The sequence below is a fragment of the Vicugna pacos genome, chromosome 26 (genome assembly GCF_048564905.1).
Source record: "Vicugna pacos chromosome 26, VicPac4, whole genome shotgun sequence".
In the NCBI taxonomy this organism is placed as follows: domain Eukaryota; kingdom Metazoa; phylum Chordata; class Mammalia; order Artiodactyla; family Camelidae; genus Vicugna; species Vicugna pacos.
This window is the reverse complement of record NC_133012.1, coordinates 24,741,497-24,769,001: the sequence shown is the minus strand read 5'-3', so window position 1 is coordinate 24,769,001 and position 27,505 is coordinate 24,741,497. Positions and strand designations below refer to the sequence as shown.

The window sequence follows — 27,505 nt, the reverse complement described above, 5'->3', positions numbered from 1 at the left end:
AAAGTAATGTTACTGGCTTTACGACTTCAAGAAGGGCATGGAACCAATAAAGCTCCCTTACAGCCGTGTTTCCGTTCTGAGGTCACGCTGCACTTGCAGAAAGGGGAAATATCTTTTGATCATTCCTCTTCGTAGTTTGTACTATAATTTTCTAATTTATACAGAAATGGTTGTTTTAAAACATATACTATTTTATTCTCTTCATTGTAATATCTGAAAGTTGCAATACAGCCTTTGGGCAAAGTCAATTAGATTTTTTTTTCAAGTCACATAAACATTTCTTGCCCTTTGCCTGTCCTTCAAACCTATTCCATTTCCACTTTTCCCTTAAAAGTAGGAACTTACCTACCACTGAACCAGTCGTTTTGGCTGGGATCATCCAGCCACATGAGATCGTCCTGGATTTGTCTTCCTTCTCCTTAAATCCCACATCGTATCTTTCAACAAATCCTACGGTTCTAACTCCAAAACACATCTCAAGTCAATCTAATTCTTTCTGTCTTCACAACCACCCCCTTGGATTGTTCCGTCATTATCTCTTGCCTGAAATACTGTGATGGTTTCTGGATGCAGGTTCCTGAGCAGAAACACATGGGACATTCGAGCTCGGTAATTGGAGAGGATTTTTAAAAGGGGTTATTTGCAAAGCTGTTGGCAGGGGTTATGCGAAGGCAACACGGGGTGGTGGAGTGGAGTGCTCCAAGAGCAGTCACAAGGGGGCAAATGTTGAAAAGGGTTGTCAGCGCCTGGGCAGAGAGCTGAGTGATGACGACCATAGGGCGGCTACTTTAGGTGTGGCACACTAGCTGAGAATAAGCCCGGAGAATAAATGCCTTGATATTACTTTCTCCGTCTCTCTCATGTCCTGCCCATGATCCCCGCTGGCCAAACAGAGCTGGAAGCCACAGGCAAAGGGGTGCTGCCGGGCTGCAGTCCATGTAGCCAGGTCCCCGGGCTCAGGAGAGCGTGGGGCACAGTGGAGAATGGATCTATTTGGATCAACAGAAATACATCCCCACGATCTCCTGTCTGACTGCTGATTTCTACTCTTAGTCCCCATCCTTTTAGCATCTAGAGAGATCTAATTCAAGGACAAAGTGGATTTTCCCTGTCCTCTGCTTGAAAGCCATCACCCCCTCTGACCCAACTTAAAATCCAGAACTCTTAGCATCCTACAAGGCCCAAGATAGCGTGGCTCACACCGCCCTCCCCAGCCTCGCTTCAGTTCACTTCCTCTTATGCTCACCCCGTGGAAGTCACCTCGTCCTCCTTTGGTTTGCTCTGACACAGCAAGTTCTTTTCCACCTGTCTGAACCCTCCACCCTACAACCTTTCTCTTACTCTGCGCATAGCTGAATCGTTCTTAAAGTTTCCACTTCGATGCAGAGCCCCCACCAAAATTACTTGCCTGATTATTTTATCTTATGTAGGTCCAAGCATCCCTCTTCATCACTCTCTATCATATTCTGTTTACTAAATTGTTTCTAGACCAATTGCTCGCTATTTTGTCTGTATGCTCATTTATTCTCTCTCACTCTAAACTCTGTGTAGTTGGGGATCGTGGGTTCCTTATCACTGTTACAGCATTACGTCCTGGCTTGACCCTGACATACAGTTGGGAACCAAAAATACAATTAAATTAATAAGTAAGTGAGTAAATGAATGGTTGCACATTTTTTTTTCAAAGTTTCTGGTAACAGCTAGTGAGCTGATCTGCTACCAAATACCTGGCTTAGAAGGATTCTAGATTTGTAAACTTGACCTCATGAGCGCCACCCACCAAATGACTGAGGTTCGTGGTTTGGAGTTCCTGCAAAAGAAATACTCTCATAGCTTAGCCACAAACTCCCTTGTCCCCCTTGCTGTGGGAGTAAAAGAAGGCAGGAACAATGTAAGGGATGAAGGTCAGACTCCTTGGAGCTGCAAAGGATACGGTGATGTGTCTTGTGTGCTGATGGTTCATTTAACGCATCACCTCCTACCACTGAAAAAAAGAGACAGAGAAGGATTTGCAGTCTTTACAGCTGGCACACCTTCTCCTCATCCTTTAAACTGTCAGCCCCAAAGAGCAGCCATTTCCTTACAGATTTATGACTTGTAACCTCCATCCTCTTCAGCTGTGGAAGAATGGGCTAGTCATAGTTTCTAGAGAATTTAAAGCCTGTTCAATATTTTATTCAATATTTGAGCAATGCTCTGCAGCCCAGGGTCTTCTAGGGATTATCAAAGATACAATAGAAAAGCACTGTTAATTACAAGCTTCCTGGGGGCGACAACTTGTTCTATGACTGACACACGGAATGCTGATGGTGCAAGCAAGATATTATCAGCAGTGGCGAGGTTATAGGACCCCATATTTCAAAGGACACAGTCAGTCTCTAGCAAGTGAGAGAAGCACCTGTAACAATGACTAAGCGTCCGTTTAGGGATAAAAGCCTTTCGTCATGATTGTAGAAGGTGATCACGCTCGCCTTCCAGCAGGTGTAGTTTCTTCTCTGTCTCTTTGTGTGTGTCCCCTTCTGTGTCTCTCTCTCTCTCTTTGTCCTCTGTCTCCCTCCTTTCTTCCTTTTTTTTTTTCGGAACAGTATCTTCTAAAAACCAAACACACAAATAAGCAAAAAAACAAACCCTTTGTGACTACACAGGTCATGGAATGTATCATATGACTCACACTGAGCTATTAGGTTGTCTTTTGACTTAGTTGAAAAGTTGGAAAGGTTTTTATGTTTTCTTGTTCTTAAAAACTTCCCCAAATCATTATGTTTTAGAGTTGCTGGAGGACTGAGTGATGAGCCATTCAGAAGGTGAAACCAAAGCAAACCAAAGCAAAACTCCTGGCCAGTTATATGACACCCTCGGATGCGCAGACTGGGCAGTGAAAGCTCTTCTCCAGCTTTTTAATGCTGTTAATTGGTTCCAGAGAAAGACTGACTGTACACACACACAGTCAGCCGACCACTTATTACAGACCCAAGCCAGCGAACAGATTCAAAGCAATTACAGCTACAGAGCCATCAACTTTACACCATCTATTTCTGACGTAAGAGTTTTTAAAAATTCATATGTAGAACAGAAGTGTTTCCATTTACAAAATTCAGTTCATGACTGAATGGAACCCTTGCATAGAAGAAAGAGCTTAAAGTAACAGCTTGCATCATATTTGTCCTCACTTCCATTAATGTTCTGAGATAACTTTCCTGCAGTAAATACTGAAGGAAATTAATAGCATTCTTGCAAGGAATCTGATACAGCATCTAGAAAGGAGAATTAATGAGAATATTTTATTTCTATAATTAACCAAAATGTAAGTTCTGAAAAGGTATTTCTTTTTCCACCCCCAAATTTTGGCAACTATAAATAAATGAGCAAAGAACATTCCTTCATTATTACTCTTTTTGTTGGTAAAGGTGGGAGAAGTGATTGAAGCCAAATTCCCCAAGTGACTTAAGAAGATAATATTTTGTTAAGGCATTGAAAGGTCCGTTATGAAAGTTATGAAGGTTATGAAAGTGTCCATTTTGATTTTTTAAAACAAATCATACATCTAATAGTTGATGTAGAAAAGTAATCTCATTACCTAGTTTATACAGATCAATAAGGAAAAATGCATTGGTTACTTTGACTGAAAGCCTCTGTTTTATAAGCCAGGAAACACCTAAGGTGTGCCATGTATCAGTTATGTTTATAAGCTAACCAGGGTCAAGAACTTTGAGGATATGAGATCTTAAACTAATTGCAGTTAACCAGTTACTCTGCCAGTTTCATTGGTGCTGGCAGGTGACATGAGACTCCTGGATTTGAGATAAAGTATTATTCACATCACAGAAAACAGCCAGAGCCTAGCACACTCGTATTGGTTCTCCCAGCTCCCCACATTCCATGGGTGTGATGCAGACGGGTCCATGTGGATGCAGACGGGTCCACGTGTGATGCAGACGGGACATGTGTATGCTGCACATGCAGTAGACTATATCACAGCTGAGCACATACACATAGAACCTTCATCTTTTTATGAAGGGCGAAAGCAAACCTGGCCTTTGTTCTGAAAGAAGACATTAACTTTATTACACTGCTCAAAAGGAAAATCTGCCCTTTGCTCCAAATGGAGCAGACACTGTATTTTTCAGGGCTTTTCACTGAACACACATTTTTGAAAAGACAGTCTGGGACAACAGGGCAGTTAGTGCTTTGCTTGTAAAATGTGCAGAAACACAAGAAATGAATGGCTCCCAGGAACCAGGAGTAGGCTAGTCCTGGAGTGAACTCACAATAATATTATAAGTAACTTCTTAGATTTCACTGAGATGTTTTACCCTCTTTTAATCATATATTCAGTGAATGATAAAGAACAACCTCATTTTGTATCTGTGCCAGAAGTCAAAATAGAATTGTACATTTCTTATGAATTCATTGTATTTTACATTTAATTTTTATTTGGTTCTGGACATTCAAGAAATGTATTGGGTCGGTGAGCAAATGAATAGTTGCTGCGGTTAATCAGGTGTTTACTAGTGGGACAATCTCCAGAATCCCATATCACTAGAAGACCTTTGATGCCAATGTACTGAAGCAAGGAGAACTAATTTATAGCCAATGAGCATAATTTTTATGGGCCCTCCCGTATAATCTCTGTATTTTAAAGTCAACTGGTTTGGACCCTTAACTGCACCCGTGGACTCCCTTCAGAGCAATACCTAGATTAACTTGTGAGTAACTGGAAGCAAGTGTACTCAGGGGGCTGGCAGTTTGGGGGCCACCTTAGAATTCTGCCCGCCACACCAGCCAGCACAGCTTTCTGGAAGTGTCAGAGCTTTACACACTTCTGCACGTTGTACTGCGACCCACTGGGGGCACTTGAGTCTCTGAAGCACCTCCGAAGCCCGGCGCCTGGTCCAGTTCTGCCTGCGCCACGCGGCCCTCTTCAGCCACTTCCCCTCATCTGCCACAGAGCAGTGGGTGAGCCCGGCTCACTTCAGCCCTCTTCGTGTTTGGGAGAAGTCATGTCTTCTTCTCTCCACCTGTTCCCAGGGCTTTCTCCTTCCCACGCTTCTCTCTGGGAGACCAGCCTTACACGCGCACAGTACAGGAAGAGCAGCCTTGGGGTAGCTTTTGCAAATGCTTCCATGGCAAAGGAGTCAAAGGATCTTAAATATTTTAATAGGATAGGGAAAGAAATAAGATGCAACAAACAAAACAAAAATTGATATATCAAATTATCACGTCAAAAATAAGTTTATATTGCTGAAGGAAACTGAGGTTGATTCCTTTGGTTTTACAACTAAAAATAAACTGAACTGTGGTCCAGGAAGAAGAACTAACAGTTTGGGGTGGGACTTGAGGTCTGGGCATCTGTCCTATAACAAAGCCCTGAATGAACCTTGTCTGGGGGGAAAAAAAAGGACTGCAAAGTAAAAAATTTTTAATTCATTTAAAAAATAAATTTAAAAAGGAACAGTGTTTTGAATGTAATAGTTCAGGAGAAGTTTCGCACTAGCATTGGTATGGTTCTCGCAAGAACTCTTAAGAGGAGCCTCCGGGCTCACCCCGCAGGGCTCTCTCCCCACGTGCCTCTCCGTTGACTAACCCCTGCTGTGTCAAAAGGGCTGTGTGCCCAAATAAAGTTGGGAAACGTCTGATTTTTTTTTTAAAGTTAATTGTTTAATGTACAGCAGGACTTCTAGGGAAAGACAAACCTAGCCTGCTTCTGCCTGGCCGGCAGGTAGATCCTTACTGACTTTTAAGTCTCCACTTACATACTGACTTTTTCATAAGCCTTTTCCAGCATGCCTGGAACCCTCTGCAGCCTGAGCCACCACTGCACCTGATACCTCGTCCTCAGTGCAGAAGCTACCAAAGATTCTCACTGTCAGCTGCTGCTCACCTCTTGTCCATCTAAATGGTCTTCATGTTTGTGTTCAGAATCTCTGGTTTGATGTCGTGCACACAATATGCACTGGGCATGCTTGTTTAATTCATAATTGCTTGCCGAACAAGAAGGGTCCATGAGCAGGTGGGAGGAGGAGATGAGTGCATGAGGAATAAACATCCCCTTTGAGGATAGAAAGAGGAACAGCTTTGCTTCTAAAACTGGCAATAAGCGGGAGAGACTGTAAAGCAGATATAAACACAGTTGTGGTTGTGAGCACGGACAGGTGAAGGGGTTCGTTCCTGCTGGCTCTGTTTCTTTATGGCAAAATGGGGTGGGGGGGATGCACAATGGAAGGAGGAGTGCGTTTCTAAAGCTTTAGGTTTAAAGTAGTTGTGGGAGATGGAGGAAGGGCCTAGCTGGAAACACAGACAATAGTCTCTCAGTGACATTAAGAACCTATCTGCAGCAGGATGACACTAATTTTTAAAATGACAAAGCAACAGGACTCAAACCATCTGGGGCAAGCATAGTGACAGCCCCCATTGAGTTAGATGAGCACTGTCCCAAGTAGGTGGGAGGCCACGACCCACCTGCTTAGCAATACTCTCGTGGAGGGATCGTTTCCGACATTGTCTATTCACAGCTCATGGACAGCTTACAAGAAGAGAATGTAAGCAATTAATCCTGAAGTTGCTCCACTAACAGACGTCTGGCACTCAACCAGCTGCTATAAATTTTTGAAAAATATACAAGGAGAGGAAATTAGTATGAGGCAGTTCTAATTATGAAACAATAGATAGTCTGTAGCAATGAGGAGGGTCCAGCTCTCAGAGATAGATCTTCCAAAGGAGGGTATGGAAAACTGCTTTTGATCTAAAAATGTGATGAGTTAAATTTTTATACCAAGTACTGAAGCTGGGTCATGGTTTGATTCCACTGGAAAATTAATGTGTGTAGTAGGAGAATCCTGAATAGTTATCACATTTCCTTTTCATAAAATCGGATAAATGTAATATTATTTTGCGTAACTTTGGAATAATAGTTTAGAAATGTGAATTTTTATCAAAAAAAGAAATTTCCGCACCTCTTCATGCTTGTAAAATGTGATTCATAAGCATTACTAAAAGTTTCCATTTTCCTTTTTACTTAAAGGGGAAATGACTTGTGGCGACTCATTTTAGAATTGCAAACAGCTGGATAATCAACACCAAGTTTGTATCTCTTGCGTAGGTTGCAAGTTGGAAAAGGAAGATTTGTTGTCTTCTTTGCCCATCCCTAAAGAGGATCTGAGAGTGATTTATAGTTTCGTAACTAGATATTTATGAATATCGATAAAATTCTACTGGGGACTTAGCAACTTCCAATGTAAAACAAGATCTTTCCTTCATTATTTTGATCCAAAAATTTTAAGATATGCTATAATCCACGTTTTTTTCTGAAGCATTCCTAATTGAAGAATAAATCATTTAATGAATTAGAATTACTTTCCATGAACTGTCCTCTATTTTTTTTTTTTTTTTGCTTGTAGCTTCATATTATCTACTGCCGAGCTACAATTACAACATAGGCACTGGAGACTCGTTCCGGTAAATGCATAATATATTTTAGTTCACTAAGAAAGATTTTAAGGGAAAAAAATCTGTGTTATTCATTACCATGGCCAAAGACTTAAGAGAAGGTGAAGTCCACATCCATGTTTCTTTTTATTGTAGATAGTGATTTCCTGGCCTCTTAGCTTAACTGATACTAATACCAACTAATACTAAATAAATAACTAAAGACATTGATATGCATCTCCATTATATGTATCTACTTAATGCTGCAACTCTGGGGTTACAGATCCATTTTTATCTCCAGAGAAATTTCTAATCCATCCATACAATATGCAATCATTACATGAAGGAAATATGAGAAGTTACTTCAATCTAATTCTAGGAAAAGAAGCATGGTACTTCCTAACCAGCCCTGTGTGAATAGCCTTCCAAGCTGGAGAGTATTTCAGTGTAGAATTAACAAAGTGGCCCATTTTGTTAGAATCAGAAAAACTCAACTAGCAACATTCATCCTCTCAAAACCATGCATGGAAAGTATCTCTTTCCTTCCCAAATGTCACCCACGGAAAGACTGCACTGTCTCATACCCCTTCTTCACTCTTTCCCGCCTCTACCAGAGTAATTCCACTTCTCACAGAGTGAATGCTCTGGACCTCAAAGATAAACAGACAGGAAGACCAGAGAGGCTCATCTTCACACACCCAGCGTTAGCTGTACCTCCGAGACTCTAAACCTGAGAGTAGGTCTCCTGACACCCCAAAGAGGAGGACTATGTGACACCCCAACTTACAGCATCCTGAGCCAACACAGAGCAGCAGAAAGCAAACACACTGAATCAAGCCAACAGAGCTTAAACATGCTGTAGCATCTTTTCCTTTCCTGTGATGGCAGTATCGAGCAGTACAGTAGTGTAAATACATCTACGTAACTAGTGAATTTGCACATTTCTGCACTTACAGACACCACAGTGAAAAGCAGGTTGGTAACCTGTCAGGCTGGAAGACCAGAATCATAGACAATGGGTTCTTTGTATCAAAAGGAATGACTCTATTCATGGGAAATTGTAGTTTACTCTCCAGTAACTGTGTATACTTGTACTCAGAGACACAATAGATCTAAACAGGGCCATGGTGATCATTACGTTGTGGACCCCCAAAAGGATCTAGAGGACTCCAAGGCCTCTGTGGACCACACTTTGGGAATCAGTGCAAAATACCATAATGATGTGTTCTAGGATTTCTTTCTTTCCCCTTTCTTCTTTTTCTTCCTTCCTCTCTTCCTTCCTTCCTTCTTTCTGTCTTCTCCACATTCCTTTCATTTGAGTTAGACATAGCAAAATATTTGTATTCCTGGTGGTGTGGGTGGCAGGTCTCACTATCTGTTAGCTGTGTGGTCTCAGCTGCATAGTGGAAGTGGTCAAAGCCGGTGAAGAGTTGGTGCTCTATTTTCAGATGCATCAAAATGCACTGGGCTCCCAATTCCCAGATCTACATGGAGGCTCCACTTTTAGATCTATGCTTTCCAACATGGTAGTCACCAAGCACACTTGAAATGAACACTCTGAGCACTTGAAATGTGGTTAGTCTGAATTGAGATGTGCTGTGAATGTAAAATACCCACCAGATTTTGAAGATGCGCTGAAAAATGTGTCAAATATCTCATTAACATTTTAATATTGATTACATGTTGAAGTGTTTATGGTTTGGATATATTGGGGAAGTTGAGATTATATTATTAAATTAATTTAACTTAGTTTTTTAGAGTTTTTCTTTGTTTTGGCTTGTGGCTACTAGTCTTTAAACTTTCATATGTGGCTTGTGTCATATTTCAGTTGGCTGTTGTTGCTATAGCCATTGGCAATAATGGGACTAAACGAACTTCCATATAAATTAGGGATCATAATTAAGCTGGTTATTTTTATTAATGTAGGCTAAAGCTCTGTCAGTTAGTTTTCTATGGGAAACTATTGACATTTTGTCTCCATTCTAAACCTCTTAAATAAAATACTCTTAATATCCAGTTGGTGGATATAGATAGGTATGAGGCTGTGGCTATATTTTTTCATTACTACGATTTATTTTTCTTGAGAAATACATGAGCACACATGCATGTGCATATGTGCTCACACTCACTTTTCTAATCAATTATGGCAAAGAAAGAGAGAAAGAGAAAAAAAACAAACATCAGTAGCAAAATATAAGAACCAACGTTCAAGATTTATGATAAGTACTATTTCCTTCTTTGTTCAGCTCATCCTCATGATTATGGAGTATTGATTTTCTTTTACCAGGAGATTTAATCCTGACCTGAGTTTAGTTTATATCACAGATTAGTAGAAGGCACAATTGGCCAAAGAGATAGTGTTGGAAGAGACCTTTGGGCGCCCCCCCCCCGCCCCCTAGGGTGTTGGAAGCACCAAATGGTGGTGCTGGTTTTGTACAGACTCATTTTAAACCATTAAAAATAATTCTTACTGGGAAAAAAAGATTAGTAGAAATGAGATACTTGGAAAATGTCTTTATGACATATTTTTCATTTTAAAATAAACTGTTTGAATCAGACACCTATTTTAAATGTTTACTGTTTCTGTAACAGTGAAAGTTAAAAAGAAATCCATGTGTCTGTATCTATATGGCCACCTACAGCAGGGATTGTATCTGTTAGGAACTGGGAGGATATGGGCGTCTTTACAAGTCCAAAACATCTAAAATTCACCCACCCTGTGACAATCAGGCTGAAGTAGATGCATTATAGTTAGCTCCATTTCCACCAAGGGACTTACTCTATGGGAAACGTGATGATGTGGGAAGAGGCGGGAAGCGTGATCAATCCCTTACTCTGACACTTCACAGCAAGTTACGGTGCAGTCTGTTCCCTTACCTCAAAAAACGTATACAGTATCTCTGCCTCACAAGGCTTTTTTGAGATCTGGACAAGATGGAACCATCTGTGAAAGCATCCAGCAAAGGGTGGGAGGTACCTGGAGACACAGAAGGCACTTGGGAAAAGTTAGTTCCTTCTCCTGCTTCGCTTTTCCAAAATTAATAAAACAGATGTCTTTCCTGACACTGGTTTTCATTTCTACTTTTATCTCTATCTTTCCTTTTGACCCCAGGAGCCTCCCATCAATTCTCCATCTCTCACTCTGCTTTTTTCCTGATTAAAGTTTTTTTTTTTTTTTTGCCCCGTTCTCTTGCACACTGGTATCTAAGCAAGCATTGTGTTCTTTGGGGTAAACAGAGCCTCTTAATTCTAGTTCTTAGCTCAGAATTTACTGTTGCAGTTCTCTGATGTGAACTGGCCCTTAATAATGTATGATAGGAACCAAGAATATTTGTGATATTAGCTTTTCAGAAGGAGCATAAAAATCGAAGATGAGCTAGAAAGTTGATTTTATTACGTTCTGTAATGGCTAGGAAATGTTTGGATGGCTGCAAGTGGCATGATAACTTTCAACCTTTTTTAATTGTTTTAAAGAAATGCATCAAGTCTCAGAATTTTATCATTTTTGAACAGGACATAAATGACATCAGCCACACTAACAAATAGCCATATGGTCAGAGCTTCAGAAGAATCAGACAGGAGCCAAAGACCTCCCCGCCCAGCCCCCAGCAGAGTAAGGATAGGGGAAATCAGAGGTTGAAAATCTCAGAGAAATTTGATAACCTATATTGTGAACTTGGCAGGTTAGATGAAACCGGCTGACTTTTCCTACATGCTTACGAATTTAGCCCAGGCAGACGCATGTGTTCAGGGACATACCCGAGGTTGAAATCATCTTGAACACCCTGAGACTGGCATCAGAACATCTAAGCAGGGCTAGTACAGAACAGAACTGATGAAAGTGTTTATCAGAGGTGCAAATATTTTTGTTAATTATTCGGGACTGCATTATATAATATGGCACCTTAAATTTTAACTTTATTCGGTGTCTTTTAATTTTCTCAGAGCACATGACACCCCTCACATGTTCAGATTAGAAATGGTAACGTGTGTGTATGCGTGTTCCAGATCACACGCATTCCCAGCTTTCTGTTCTAACACTAGCTAGTGCTCCAAATAGGGCCAACCTGACATGACTAGACGTATTACCCTTTTCCCCAACCCTATACCATAAATATATGCATTCTTATCTGCTCAATGCCATGGGAATTTCCTATGAGGGCTGTACTCTGTGAAGTTTCTCAAAGCATTCCTCTGATGAGAAACTCCATGTCAGTATGAGAAGCATACATTTCAATCTAATTAATGTCTAACAAATGGTCACAGGATGCCTGCCTTTGTATGAGAACATGTTGCAAATATACCCCAGCTCAGCTGTGTATCCTGTATCTTTAACAAGCTTGAGGCTCCATGTACTAGATGGACTGTCTTAGAGATGCCACTTTATCAATTAGTAAAAGAGACACTTAAGGCACTTTTCACCTCTTAAGTTCCTTATGGCTTGATTCTTATAATGGCATGCCTTAAGTTGAGGATTTTATTCATATGATAATCTCTCACATTTTCTCTAGAGCAGGATATCCTTTCATGTGCTCCAAATTATATTTGTTTATTTTTCTTTTGAGCATCTGTTTCTATAATGATTTTTGTTATCATTTAATTTCAAACGTAACACAGTAAACAGAGAACTGTAATGATGCCAAGCACCAAAAATGTAGTGAGTGTCTCAGCCAAGAGAATTAGATCATCTTTTCAACTATCTATTAGCTGCATTCTTGGTGTGTCTTCATCGCATTTATATCTGGAAACATCTTCATTTTAGTAATAAAGAAAAAAATACTTCTTTTATCTAACTTCATTAGGAATGCCTGTGATAGTTGAGCTGGTATTTAAGACAAAACATTTCCTTGTGGAAATCCCTTACAGAGAAATTTCAAAAAATTATTCAGTAATGAAATTTCATTTGACTGACAGCGATTCATTTTAGATATGTCCACCTTCACTTTGACCGTTTACCAGTTGCTCTCCCTGGGCCTCACTCTTCTAACTGACCTTCCTTATAAGAGGAGCAAACAGTAATTAATCACTGGCACTTCCCTTAATGTTTCCTCCATCAGGACAAATCCTCAGAGAAAACAATGCGAAAGTTATTTGGAAGGAACGGTAGAATGTATTTCATACCTTACATCTTTGCTGCTGAGCTTTCATTATGGTTTTAGATACATTGTGTGAGTCTTTGGGAAGGTTTTAATTTTATCTGTTAGCTTCTAATTATTTGCAGAGATGGTTATGCAGTAAGAAGTATCTTGACCAAGTGTTTTGGTTATATTCTGCCATGTAACAAACCATCCCCATATTTGGTAACTTAAATCAAGAAACAGAGTCTGCTTTGCTCATGAATGCACATTTGGGACAGGGCTCCTAGCTGACTGCACGTCTCTGCTCCACACAGCATCCCCTGAAGAGGCTTCTAGGCAGGAGCTGAGGGATCCATGTGCAGCCTCTCCCAACTGGCAAGGTCATTGTTTCCTTCTCTGTGTGGCTCCTCATCGTCCTTCTCACAGCACAGCAGCTGGGCTTCAGGGATGAGTGGTCCAGAGACCTGGGTAGAAGCCATAGGTCTTCTTATGACCTCGCTTCACATCCACTGCATTCTCTCGGCCGAACAAATGAGCACAGCCAGCCTGGATGCCAGGGGAAGGGAATTAGACTCCCTCTCTTAGTGAAAGGAGTGGGAAGGAGTTTGCAACCATATTTAGTCTCCTTGTCAGCTGTTCCGATGCCGCTGATTACCCTTATCTCACATCTGAATTCAAAGACATTTTTGGCAATGGCAGTTCTTGGATTCCATGGTATTTTCTACCAGCTTTGAGTTGACCTCATCTGTCTCTAACTGTTCTCCATCTTTTCAAGAGGGGAGGAGTTCAGCTCCTGGATGAGCCAAAGAGTAAGGGCGTATCATGCACAGAAATGGAGTTTTATTTAAACCAGTTATAATCTCTGTTTCCAATCCCACCATTTTCATACTCCATAAGTGGAAGGTGGGATATTATCCCAAGGAGTCCATACCAAGAGACTCTCATGAGGAACACTTGGGAATAAGACAGAGAAGGCTGGCGAGGGAGTGTCAGCTGCCACCGATCTCAAGGGTGGTCGGGAGCCCTCAAACTAGTCTTAAACAGAAATGGATTCAGACAGTGAGAGAATTCATCACACGACAAGGGCCAAGAGCTTGGTGCCAAGTGTCCCCCAAATCCTTACTGACAGGCGGCCTTTCTTGTGCGGTGGGAATGCAGTCAGGTCACATCAGAGACTGTGCTGACACACCTGAGGCCGCAGCCTTGGGTGGTCATCGTGGACAGGTGTTCCCGAAAGAATTGTCCTTAATCATCTACATCAGCTGACTCAGTGTACCTCTTGCCTTTTACAGAGAAACCTTCCAAATCATGTCAGGCATGGGAACTTCCCTCATTACATCCAACATTCAGATTTTTGTCACACTCAAAAAATAATTCTAATCTTGTTTTATCTAGCCATCACTAAAACCTACCTCGGAGCATTGTTGGAAGTCTCCATTGTATGAGACTGTCGTGGGATTTTCCCCACAAGGTACATAATAGCTCATCCCCTCTGCTTCCTTCAGTCAGCCCCTTAAAGATAAGAGGCTTCTCAAGATTTTGGCTCCAACCCTCTTTTCTCACACTCCACACTTTCACTGCATGGACCCGTTTACTCAAATAACTTCAACTATCACTTCTACATTGATGGCTTGAAAATTTGTCTCTCAAGTGTGATCCTTTCTCTCAGCTCTTCTGGGGCCATAATTTTCATTTGAATGTCTCTTATGTAATGTCTTTTATCTCAAAGTCAGTAGAGCCCAAACTGAACTTATTTCTTATTCCCCTCTCAAGAAAAACTAGTTTTGCCACTTTCCTGTTCCTGACAAGATTATTACCTCTATATCCACTTGGGTTTTCTAACGATAGCGCTAGTGTCCTGTGGTTCTCTCTGTGCACCTGAGTCTAGAAGTTTAGCTCAGAAGTGATCTCAGGCTCAGTAGTCCCGACTCTCCTTTGATTCCGACTTATCTCTGCACCTCAGCTCTCGTGCGTGGCCCATTAGAGTAGCCCTTGACTGCTTCTGCGCTCTCCTGACCTTTCTAATCCATCCTCGACACTCAAGATAGCATTATCTTACTAAGTGCACATCTGATTGTATCAGCCCCCTCTCTTACAATTCTTTATAAGTCCAATTACCTTAGCTTATTTGCAGCCGTGATCTGGCCCCAGTTCACCCTCTGGTTTCATTGTCATCTTCTCGCTCTTCCTTCCTCCTGAACTCTGGCCAAAACACAGTTCCCTTAAAGATGCCATAAACTTTCACAATTTGGACTTCACACACTTTATCTACTCTTTCATGAAATTCCTTTCCCCATGCCAACTCTGAAAAAACCCCTCTCATCCCCAAAGACCCAACTCAAAATATCATAGGCTTTGTGAACCATGGCTGTCAGACAGAATTAATCATCTCCTCTTCTTGTTCCCATGGTACTAAATAGCTCCACTCTGGCACTAAGTAATAGTTTCCACTTATGTTTTCCCCACTAGGTTAGACAAGGCAGTTTTTTTTTTTAATTTTCATATTCTTATTTCCTTGTGTAAGGCCTGACATATAGTATGCACTAAATGTTCACTAAATGTCAATTGAATTAATGAAGAATTTGGAGTAAATGATGGCTAAAAATAAATTTCTTTAACATATTTTTAAGAGATTGTGAACTGGTATACCCTTTTAAGAAATCAAGAGACTTTGCTGTGTTCATACTTTTTTTTTTTTCACATTTGGAAATCTATCCTAAGGGAATCATTCTAAATATGAAAAAGGATTTATCGCAAACAAAACAGCAAACTCCCTGATGCCAATTTTTTCTTTTTTATCCATCTTTGTATACACAGCATTCAGCACAATGTTTAACATAAATTATGTATTAAGTCCATCAACCAATTAAATAATATTAACCAAAAATTTTTATCATAAAAAATTACCTGAAAGTACACATCTTCAGGGAAATGGTTAATTTTCATACTTATACTTCATGGTATATTATCCAGGCATTAAGGAGAAACCGGTCAGTCTATCCTTGGCCTTTCGAGAATGCTGGGCTCCCCATGAATCCTCCTCCAGTGTCAAGTTCATGGAAGGGTGAAAGCTCAAGCCTCGTTTTCACTCACCCGACTTGCAGCTCGCCTTCTCCTCCTGCTGTTCTCCCTTCCTTGCTGTGCTTTTCCTTCGATCTTTACGTGGTTCTCCATGTCTCCTCAAATCATATTTTTTAATAATCATTTTTCTAATAAACTGAAAATAAATGTTGTAGTACTGGTGCCAACACCATTAACCATAAGAGATGATGAGTGCTGGGTGTTTGCTATATGCCAGATCTTACGTAGGTACCTATAAATTATCTGGATTACCTAGAAATTTTCCACTTAATCAGCACTGAGGTGACCGCCCTGCTTCAGGTGTGGGAGACTGGAGTCATGTCTGTCTTGACAAATATTTATGTGTCTTCCATTGTTCTCCGGGATTAGAAACTCGTAACTCTTCCTTATCTCCTAATTTATACCGCCCTAGAATAACTTGCAGCCCTATTATCTGAAGTGTTGCCTGAATTATTTGCTTCCTTAATAGGTAGGGTTTGTATGATTTTGATATGCCCAGGTCTAATGATGCTGGAAATGAGTGGAATCCAGCTCTGTGTGCCAGGGTGTTAAGAGTTCTTGCAGTAAATACCTGTGATCTCTGTAGGGCTCGCGGAAGATGGGTCCTGTGTGTTACAGTGTACCGAGAGCTCACCAAAAGAAGATCACATCACTGCCTAACAGCAGTTCACACATACTTTTCTAAATTTACAGCCGTAATTGCATTAGGTTGTCTTTTTTTTTTTTTAATTTATTTACTTCCTGACCCTGTGCTCACTGCTCGTGTTGAATGTGTTACACTGTTAACGCTGGGATAAGGTTGTGAGATGCTGTAGTGGATAATAGGGTTGTTTTATTATTTATCTTTCACTTAAATTTGTTTTTCACTTATATTTCCTTTTCTTTTTCATTATTTCCTTTATTTTTATTTTCACAAGTATGTGCTCATTCCCCTGTATGTCACATGTCTCAGGACCAGGAGGTGAGCTGAGAAATATAGGGGTACTTGGCCTCTGCTGTCTCCCCACTACAGCATTTTAACAATTACTAATTTTTTTGTCAGATTAGGAACAAGCATATTAACAAATCCCCTTTCCCCCAAAAATCTCTTCTGCGGTCCTCTTGTCTGTCTACAGTATCCTTTCCTTCATCTTATTTCCGCTCAGTGACTACAGTGGAAACTGTGTCCCTAAGGTCAGCCAGGTGTCACTGAGTGCCAAGAGGTGGACAGTGCACTCAGTTATGAGAGCACAGATGATGGAGAGTCTGCTTCCCGTTGAATCTGTGGGATTCTAGTCGGCAAAGGAGGAAAGTCCAGAATAGAAGGGAGTGGAAGGGGTTTGGGTCGAGGGACAGCACATCGCAGCACGAAAAGGTAACCACAGGGACTCACATTTTGTTATGAGAAAGGTATCTTGGATATCTTAAATGTCGTGGTGTAACTGGCTGTCTTTCGGGATTCCTTTTACTCCAAATGCGTAGTTCGAATGAGTTGCATTTCCAAGAGTAATCATGGATTAGATATAAGAGTGGCCCTTTAGTGGATGAGGGGGGTGAGGAGAAAGCAAGGCGGGGGCTCTCTAGAGAAGGACGCTTAGAATCTGCATGTATTAGCATACCTTATGCTTTCAGACAGCTGTTCAGCAGTAGAGAAGGGATTCAAACGCATCTCATTTGAAAGCTGTGTTATTTCCATCGTTTCTCTGTTATTGTCCTTTTTCAAATTTTGAGGATGAGACCTACATACCATCAGCCCTCCCTCAGTGCAGGAGAAAGAATAATAAACTTAGAAGCAACAGAGCACTGGAGACGTTCAGACAGTAGCAATCACGGCGAGGTCTGGCAACAGGAGCCAGCAACCCAACTATAAGACACTGAGACATGCAGGGAGGAAAACCTAACGCCAAGGATGTCCTTCGGAGGAAATGTTAGGTTTCAAAGATCTGAAAGTAGACACCATTAATGTAACTCAAACTGTATCCTTGAGGCTAGAGGGCTGTTGAGGCAGGGAGCCAGATATGCCTTTAGTTACGCTGAAAACAATGTTTCACTTGGTGTCTAAAATTAAGGGTTTAGCTTCCAGCTCTTCTTGCCACTAGCTGTGTGACCCTGGGTTGAGTCATCTTATCTCTTTCAAGTTTCTCTGAGCTGCAGTGTCCTTAACTACAGATAAAGGTGGTATCTGTTGGACCACGGTGTCTCATGAAGAATAAATTTTCTCATTACAGAGATCAAATTTGTAAAATTTGACAAACTGGAGGCTGTGCTATACAATGATGCTGTCACCATCTCGTCCACGTTTACCTGGCTCATCTCTTAGTTTGAGCATAACCCTACCCTGACTCATTCCCTCCAGGTGAACATCTTTTCCAGTCTGATTCTCAGGGAGACTCCAGCCTCGTTAGAACCCGCCTTTCTAGCATGAGCTCCTACTGTTTGTCACCATCAAGTACTTCCAGCTAAGGTGGCTGACTGGCCATCAGTTAAGCACATCCAAACTTTCATCTCTAATTTTCTCACGTGATTATTTTGTAGCAGGTACAGATCTCAGCCCACAAACTCAGCTTTCAAGACTTTTAACTTGATTACACCCAGATTTAACTTCATTAAGAGACTTTCTTCAGGCAGAGTTAGAAACTTAATCTCAGTCAAATTGTCCTTCTTTCTCCCCCCAAAACGTACAAATTTGAAAATTGTTCCCCCCTCCTCTCCCTCTCCACAAAAAAGTTAAAAAAAAAAATCAAGGGTTCCGTCTACTTTCCAGAAGAACTCATCTGGTTTGGGTAGTCATCTTTGCAAGCTAGAATTTTCTGAGCTCTCAGTTGCCTACCCTGCACGGGGCACGTTTGAGTCTCGGTTTCACGCCACGCTGGGAGCATGAGAGCCTCACTCCCGCAGGGGATCTGGGGATTCTGGCAGCTTTCTCAGACTCATCAGCCTTAACATTCCAAACCCTTTCAACTCTGGGGTTTTGCTCTTTTCCCAGGAAGTTCCTGTGTATAAGCACAAGATCTCTGTTTTCAGCTACCCCTACACTTAAAAAGATTAGTGAAAAGGACACTCCTGGCTCAGTGTCCACTCTCTGTTTGATTCGCACCTGTGTGCTTCCCCTCCCCGGTTTAGAAGGGCTTTATCTGGGCTGCAGGTGGGCAGCAGGGGTCTGGGCAGGGACTCCTCTCTACTTCTCACATGTTTGTGGTCTTGGACATAAGCTCTGCATGTTCCTTTGGAGGGTAGGATTTTGAAACGCTCCCTGTTTTTCGTGTTATCTCTGTAAAATGGAGAAGTGGTTTAGAGATGGAGTGAGGCCCAGGATTCAGCCTGCTCCTATCTCTGGCTGATTGCAACCTTCTTGCCACAGAGATAACTTCAGGAAATGCACAGCAAAGTCAGCCAGTATGATATGACTCTGGACAAAGTGAGTGCTTCAGAAATAAGCCTGGCTTCATTCAGACCAATGGTACGTGAGGGTCTTCTGGGCTAGAATATTCCTCATTCTTCCGGTCCAGCCTATAGAAGCCATTGCTCTTTCTCCTTTGGGGTGATGTGCGGAGCAAATGAGACATCTGGCACTGCTGCAGCCTTCTTGCCACCTTGAGGGGAGACCATTTTAGGATGAAGCTGACACCATGAAGGTGGAGCTCAGAGGAGGGAGAATGTCTGTGACTCTGTCATTAAGCTGTGGTAGCACCAAAGCCTTGCGACCTTCCAGTTATGTAATACAGTCAGTTCATTTTATTGGTTAAACTGAATGGGGTTAGCTTTTGTGTTATTTTTAACAGGAAAACTCACCAGTGTTATAACTGCTATGTTACTATTATCTATCTTTAGTTAGCTTTTCATCTGTTGCTTCTTTTTCATCTAACTCAAGTGTACATTCTTTGAGAGCAGAAGCCACCTCTTCTGTTTCTATTTCTAGCGCAACACCTAACACATAGTAATGACTTACGAATATTTGTTAACTGGATCATAAAGGGGTCTGGCATGACTAGGTAGTTTAGGCCACCAGTATAGCCCATTCTAAAAATGGTTTAGATAGCTCTGAATTCTTCTGAAAACAAAATTGAAAACAATCCTTTATTTAAATCAAAGAGTGGTTTATCCTTGACTCTAAAACTGGTGTTTTTCAAACTACATGGTTTCCTCGCCCCTTCTTTAAGGTGACCCTTTTCTCCCTAAACACTGTCTTCAGACAGTTTCTTCAAGGTCTGGCTCTCGGCCCAGTCTCCACGATGGCCAGTGTCCACCCATTGACAGTGGACACACTACATCATCTGGGCAGTAAAACCAGTCATTGAAAGCAAAGGTTGTTTTTACTTTGTTATGTTTCTTTAAAAGTATCTGAGGTTTTAAGGGATAAATTGGAAGTTCAAGATTTGCAGATGCTAACTCCTATGTGTAAAATAGGTAAACAACAAGTTCATATTGTACAGCACAGGGAACTATATCCAATATCTTGTAGTCACTTATGGTGAAAAAGAATATGAAAACAAATATATGTATGTTCATGTATGACTGAAGTGTTGTGCTGCACACCAGAAATTGACACATTGTAAACTAACAATATGTCAATAAATATATATAATACCAAAAAATGAGCAAAAAAAAAGTATCTGAGGGTTCATACATTTTGCCTCTATGATGGCAGAACATAAAAAAAGGCATTGTGTGGTCAAATTAAGCATTGCCAAAACCCCCAAATATTTAGGAAATTTTCTCTATGTGTAAACATTGATCTCAAACTTGTTTTGCTTCCTCTGGGGCAGTAAGAGCATGGGTCCTGGCCCAGCTACAGACCCTTTGATTTGCTCAACTCAACCTCATAACTGCTCATGAGAAACCCCTGAAGTAAAATTTATCATTATCTCCGTCAAGTTGTTTGAAAAGTAAATGTTAAGTGAAATAGTTTCATCATATGTTGCAGCTTGTACATCTTCTCCTGTCCTAAAATCCGAATACTACAGCCAAGATCCAGCCAAATGTCCCATTTGAAGCTTCGAAATAATGTATTCATTGAGGTAACCAAATCTCTTGTAAAGAAACTCACGTTGGATTGGAGTGTAGGTGATTATTGTTAGTTTTTTTAAAATTGTGGAGTCTAAAGATTGCCAGTTTTTCTTAAACTCTTTCAAGGTTATTTTGTCTTTCCCATTCTTGGCCTGCAGTGTCACGGGGAGCTACCCTCTGTCCTAATTCAGTGCTGCCTCGTTGCAGAGGTTTTCGCTATCACTTGCTTTCTGCTGTTTTTCATGAACCCCTTGTTAATGTTCGAGACAGTTGACTCTAGTCTAGAAACTCTTGTCTTATGCCTGTATCTGAAAGACTAAACGGACAAGCATGGAAGAGCTCCAGTTTCTGGTTTTCCTGTTTCTTTTGTTTGTTTATTTTTAGTTTCTGAATATTACTGAGTTTTCTATAGAAGTTCATACAACAACCACAGTTTACTAACATCATAACAAAAATGATTTTAAAACCAAATATTTTCATAAATTCCTCTCTGGAACCTCTGATCCAGAGATTTTAGCCAAAAATAAGTATGTTTCTATGTTACAGTTTTTAAAGTATAAGGCACTTTGTACCATAGCTTCTTATATCATAGAGGTGTGAGCGACAATGAGACACTGACTTTCCAGAGACATGATAACTCTGAGCATGTTGTTTTATTGTTTTCTTCCTTTTTTCTTTTGTCTCTTTTTTCCCCCTACTCTTCTTTTCCACTTACAAAACTAAATGAAGCCTATCCCAGAAATCTGGTGGTTTAAAAAAAAGGCATAGTATTATATGACTCACTTAAAAAAGTTGAAAACAGCCCTCTTGAGAAATCGGAAGGCAGAGTGACACTGGGAGAGAAGCTGAGCTGGGAGCGCAGAGAACTAGACGGTCAGGTTTGCAGTAATGGTTGTGATGCTAGACAAGTATGTGATAGCCATCCATTCTGATTTCACTAAGTACTGGAATTAATCTGTGCCAAGCCCTCCACCAACGGCTATGACTACATGCAGGACAGGAAGGCGGATGATGTCCGTGGTCACCTGGGTTACATTCTCGTGGGAGAAACGCTCTAGTACATGGGCAGTTACATGTGGTCAGTGCTACGGACAGAGAGATCAAGGACTTGCGAGGAGCTATGGTAAGGACGACACTCCCCACCTTAGGGGTCAAGGAAGGCTTTTTTAGAGAAAGATGCCCTGTACTCAGAAATTGAATAGTAAGTATGAATTTTGCCAGGTAAGCACAGGCAGAGAAAGCAAGAGGGCAGGGGGTGAAGGGAACTGCATGAAGTTCAGCATGCATGTATCACAGAGCAGGTGTCTACCCGGAGGTCCGGGAGCAAGGGAGCAACGTGAGGGGGCTGGGTATGTAAGATAAGGCTGGACAGGAAGCACGAGCAGGAAGTGCTGTTAGAAAGGGGGCAGCAGAAACCGACAGCATAGAGGAACTCTTGGTCAGTGCTGACAGAACAGTCAGGCCAGAGGACAGGAAGACGGTGGGCACCAGTCTTGAGCATTTGGATCGAGTAAAACATCACATTCAAGAAAACATGTGACACTCTTCCTTGTCTCTGTAGCAATCTTTATTTCTGTTTGATTTCATAAGAATAGGAAAGAGTCAGAAACAGCCATTAAAAAATAACAACAAAGAAAATGCAAATTCCTTGAGATTAATAACTCAACTCTGTTAGCTTTGTCCTGGAATTCTGATACTAAATTTTCCCCACTTGCGAAAACAATGAGGTTTGTGCAAACCATGGTAATTAAGTGGTTCGTGGAAACATAGAACGGTAGAATGGAAAAGATGGTGAGCAGATGGTTGAAGTTGGGTATTTTTCGGTGCCTATTTTTTCTCAATATTAAAACCGTCACATATTAACATGTTAATATATTTTGGTAGTCACAGGAAAGTGGGAGAAAGGAAAAATATTCACCCTCTTCCACTGTCATTTTGGAGTATCCTTCTGGAACACATCTTTAATAAAATAGATATGCTTGTGCTTTATGTATAAGCTTCTAAATTTAGTTCTCTTAGTGCATGTCATATGTAGTTTTCCGTGGTACGACAAGTCCTTTATAATATCTTAATGACTTGTGTAATATACCATAAAGTGTCTCTGTACATATATACACACACACACACACACACACACGTGTATACCATCTCCCTAAAGATGTGTACACTTAGGATTTTTACATTATAAACAATTTTGGTTAGTATTATTTAATAGGTTGATTATTTAAGAAGTAATTCATGCTAAACACTGTGCTAAGTGCCGCATGTACAATGATTGGTAAGAAGCAAAAATTGGTTGTAAGGAATTTGCTGTCTTCTTGGTCAAAAAGCCCTTCCCATAGGGAGGATAATTCCTTTAGGATGGATTTCCAAATGTGAAAAAAAAAAGTTTGAACTTAGTAAAGACTCTTGATTTCTTAAAAGGGCATGCCAGTTCACAGTCCTTTCAGAAATAGGTGAAAGAAATGTGTTTGCTGTTATCATTTAATCCAGACTCTTTTCTTTATGACTGACATTAAACTAACTCAAACTGGGGTAAGTTAAAAAAAACAAAGTGGTGGTGGGCGGGGGGACGAGGACGTTGGTATAAGCTTGAATAACTGAATGAGGGCAGGTAGTGTTGGCTCTGGGCATTGAGAGAACCAGCGGCCCAAACAAGGCATCTGGGCTCCCTGCCTTCAGGCTTCACGGCCCTGTTTTTCCCTGTGATGGCTTCACTCAGGCAGGCTCTGTACCCGGGGGGAATACAGATACTCCAGGTTTCCTCCTCCTCATTGCACGTCTAGCCACCAGAGTGCTGTCTGCACATTTCAGTAGTTTCGAGAAATGTCCCACAGTTGACTTTTATTGGCCTGACTTGGTCCTTGGAACAGATCCCTGTGCCGTGAAAGGATATCTGCTGATGGACAAGGCCTGGATTTCACGCTCACTCCAAAGACACGAATGAGCATCTGAGAGAAGAGGCTTCATAACTGAAACAAGGCTGAGTCTGCTCCCATCAGAAGAAGAGGGAGTGGGTACTGGGGGCGCAAACGTGATCCCCCCCAAAACTGGTAATGTCATCTGTGAAGCAGATGAGAAAGTCAAATGCAAGAGGTGGAATAACTCAATGTCCTCCCGCTAACTAGGCACAGCACGGAGAACAGGGCCCAAATCCATATCCTCAGACCTCAGTGATGTTTAGATGATGCTACATGCCCTCTTTTCACTGTCAGCAAATAACTGGGCACCTGTCACATGTAAGGTCTTGCTCTTTAAAGTAGCTTTAAATTTAGTTGGAAAAGACAATAAGCCACCTGCTAAGGGACATAAATAAACAAATAAATAGATTAAGTGGAGAGAGGCAGAGGAGAGCCTTACGAATGAGGTGGCAGGCCAGGGTAAACCAAAATTTAGACTGTCTTTGTTGTGATGACCAAAGAATTTTTTTTTTTTGGCAGGGGGCCCTAACATGCCTCCAAAAAAACCCTTTCCCTGAGAATGTCTCAGTCCCCTTTGCCCCACCTTGACGAGCATGTGGCCCTGGCAGCCATGCGTGGACCATGTCACTTTGAACACCAAGCTCAGGCTATGCTATGCATCCCCCCCCAAAATTCACATGTGGAAGCCCACATCCCCAGCGTGATGGTGTTTGGGCCCTTAGGAGGTGCTAAGGTCATGAGGGTGGAGCCCCCATGAATGAGATCAGTGCCCTTATGAGGGGAGACTCAGGAGAGGTGGCCTCTCTCACCTCCACCAGAAGACACAGCAAGGTGATGGCCATCTGCAAGCCAGGGGGAGACTGACCACATCCCACCATGCTGGGATCTCGGACATTTCAGCCTAGACCTGTGGCAAACAAACATCGGTTGTTTAAGCCACCCAGGTTATGATTTCTGTTCCAGCAGCCTGAGCAGACGGGGATTTGGTCAGAGGGGGACACCTGACCCGAACTGGGCCAATCGAATTCCCTCCCATAGGAACTTGGACAGAGCTATTCGAGACAGTTCTACAGTCTCAACGAGAAACCAGAACTCCCCAGAGGGCTGGCCTTATGTGCAGTTTGATGTTCAGACAAGCAGCAGGCTCAAGAGATTACCTGGCCCTAGAGAGACTCCTGGATTTCTGTCAGTTTCTCAGTTTGCGGTTCTGGCTTTTGTGAGGCAGTCACAGTTTCTGTGCCTTTAGGACGTTACATCAGCCCTCATCCTTCGCTGGACTTCTTCAACTCCATTTCTAGTGTTTCCCAGAAAACATACTGAGTATGACTTTGGTCCTCACGCTCATCTTTTTCTCAGTTGCCATGAGCTGAATCCTAATACTTCCTTACATTACTTCACTCATTTCAAAATCCTAAGATGAATCTTGTTGCTACGAGGTTCTGTTGGTTTAATCTCTTTGCTTTCATTCTTCCATAAGCTCCAAACAATTTACAGTATAAATAATTTTGTTTATGGTGTAGTCTTTTCAAACAAGAATAAGTAAGTTTCAGCTAATGTGTCCTAAGAAAAGGAATCATTTTTTCAAGCTGGTTAAAGTTTTGCCTAAGTTTCTAAGAGAAGATGCAGTTTGTTGCTCGTAAACAATGGACAGTTCTGTTTGGAAGGAATTTTGCTAAGTATTTTACGTAAACACGTCTTCCAGTAACATAAATATCTGCCATTAGCTGACTACTCTTCTTATGTACGAAGCTACCCGATACAGCCACACAAACTCTACCTTTCCCAGGAAAGACCCCTAGGTCTTGATGAATTGCTCAGCCAGAGGCAGGACCTTAGCCAGAAGCACTGTATCTGTACGTGGGGTGCACGCATCCAGGGAAAATCGCGTCCGATATTCCCACATTCTTTGGCCCAAAACTTTGTTTAAAAATCAAGTTGATTTAAGTAAATATCAAATAAATACCAAGGGCAGCTGTGGTCACAGAACATCACAGAAAGGCATGCATGAGGATGTAAGCGGTGGGGGGAGCATCCGGAAGTCTTTATTTTGTTCAAGAAGATAAAGCAGGATTGTGTGATTATTGCACGAATGGGGATATAGGGTCCCCTCTTTTCCCGGGGTCCATCCACCACTACTTCCCTCCATTTTTCCCAATAGAGAATAAAGGGGACCACGGAAAACTGGTACTGGTTTACCTACTCAGGAAGCAAATACGTGCTGAGTAGAGATTGTGTGCTAGCCTCAGTACTGACCAAGGCGGGTCGCGGCGGTGAGAAGGGGCACGTGTTTCTGTGACGTCTGTCTTCAGTCTAGAGGAAGATGCGGGTACTTGTGCAGGGACGGAGGACACAGTGGAGCGTGTGCAGCAGAAGGGGAAGAGCACGTGGCCCAGGGAGCAGAGGCTTTCCGGCAGAAAGTCACATCTTTTCTGGGCATATTCAGGCAGGAAAGGTGGAGAGAGATGGAGACCAGTCCACGCACAGGAAGTGCAGGATCGAGCCCCGGAGACAAGAGAGGTCTGGGAAGGTGGTGAGTCTGAAAGTTGTCCAGTCGGCGCCGCATTTGCTCAAGTCCGAGGTGCGCCGCCCTAAGTCGGGGCTGGGAGGGGAGCCAGCAGGCAGCGGTAAGGGCTGAGGAGGGCTGTGAGCCCCACTGAGACGCTGGTGTTAAGGGAGGGGTTCAGGCGGGCAGTGATACAGTAAGTATGTAGTTAGAAAGTTTGTTCTCAGAGGAGTGTAGAGAGGATATTGAAAGGGGAAAAACCTCAAAGCAGAGAGACCAGAGACCAGGTATAGACACTCATCCAGGCTGAAAGGACTGCAGGGAGGCAGCGCAGGTGGACGGATTTGTCAGGGACTGCGTGATGCTTTTGGCACCTGAAATGCCAGCCCTCTGAGCGCTCAGCTGAACAGGTATCCCCGTGTCTTTCAGCATCCCTCCCTGTCACCTGAACAGGGCGGTATGCCACTAGGTCACAGCAGAGGCAGGATTCCCTCTTTCTTGTTAGTTGCCCACCTGGAAAATAGATTTGTGACAATCCCCTGTCTCCCTTCTTCTCCCTAAAAGAAACATGATTTGTTCAGAGAGACCAGGTGGCCACAAAGCTTCTGCTGGCAGATTTCCTTGCCATCAGTGTGGCCCTCTGATATATTCTAGCTACGAGAGGGCAGTCTCCTGGGTGGAGCCAAATAGAGAAAAAGAGGCAGGAAAAATTAAAAAGCCGCTTGCTTTGTTTTGTTTGCTCGGGACCCTCCTTTCTGTCTGTGAAGCACACGTGTTGCCTGGAGGTAGAGCTGCCACCTTGTAACCATGGAAACAAAGCCCAAATACTGATGGTGATGCAGAGAGGAAAAGGGAAGCTAAGGCACAGATAACTTAGTAGGACCACCTCACCAGCCCCGTCTGTCTCCCTCCAGGCTGCTCTTGTGTGAGGAAAAATCAACCTTTGCTTGATTAAGCCCCTGCAGTCTGTCTCTTTTACATTCAGCTGAAAACACAGTTACGCTAGCCCTTTTCTTTGCCGTTTGACAGAGCCCTGGTTTTCCTCTGTATTTTCAGTTTTTTACCAAAGTAGTAAAATGAGCGATGTATAAGTGAACACACCGGCCCTCCACCTCAGCTTTCCAGGCAGATCTCTGTGAGGGAAGCACTTAGGGTGATATCCTCGAGGTCTTCTGAGAAGCTGGGATAATTTTTCTCCAAAAGACCTTGTAGAAGTATTCAGTTCCCTTTCAGAGCTCTGGCCATTTACAGTTTTCACAGTCACAGAGGGAGAATCAAAGGAAATTGGATTTATTCAGGTAAGTAAACTCTCTCATTTCCACAAAGTAATAGTGAAGAAGAAAAAAGGAAGATAAAGTTTAACTTATTCATTAAACGTGACATATTGTTCCATCCTGCAGACTGGCTGACTGTTTCAGAGACCGCGTCTTGTCCTTGGAGTGGTACAGGCCCCGCGTGAAGTCTGTGCCCCTGACCTACCGAACCCCAGGGGCACTATGCGCTCACTCAGG

The 27,505-nt window shown here is 42.1% G+C and overlaps 1 long non-coding RNA gene across 3 annotated transcripts in view; it reads left to right on the top strand.

Annotated features, from left to right (window-relative positions):
- LOC116285682 (uncharacterized) overlaps positions 1–27,505 on the top strand; it is a 198,966-nt gene that overhangs the window by 43,533 nt on the left and 127,928 nt on the right. Inside the window, exon 2 of one of the 3 annotated variants that reach the window (XR_012064554.1) lies at positions 2,769–3,147. The exons of the other annotated variants lie outside the window; for them this stretch is intronic. This is a non-coding gene — a long non-coding RNA (uncharacterized lncRNA). Of the gene's footprint in view, positions 1–2,768; positions 3,148–27,505 lie in introns of those variants that run through there. 3 annotated transcript variants of the gene reach the window in all.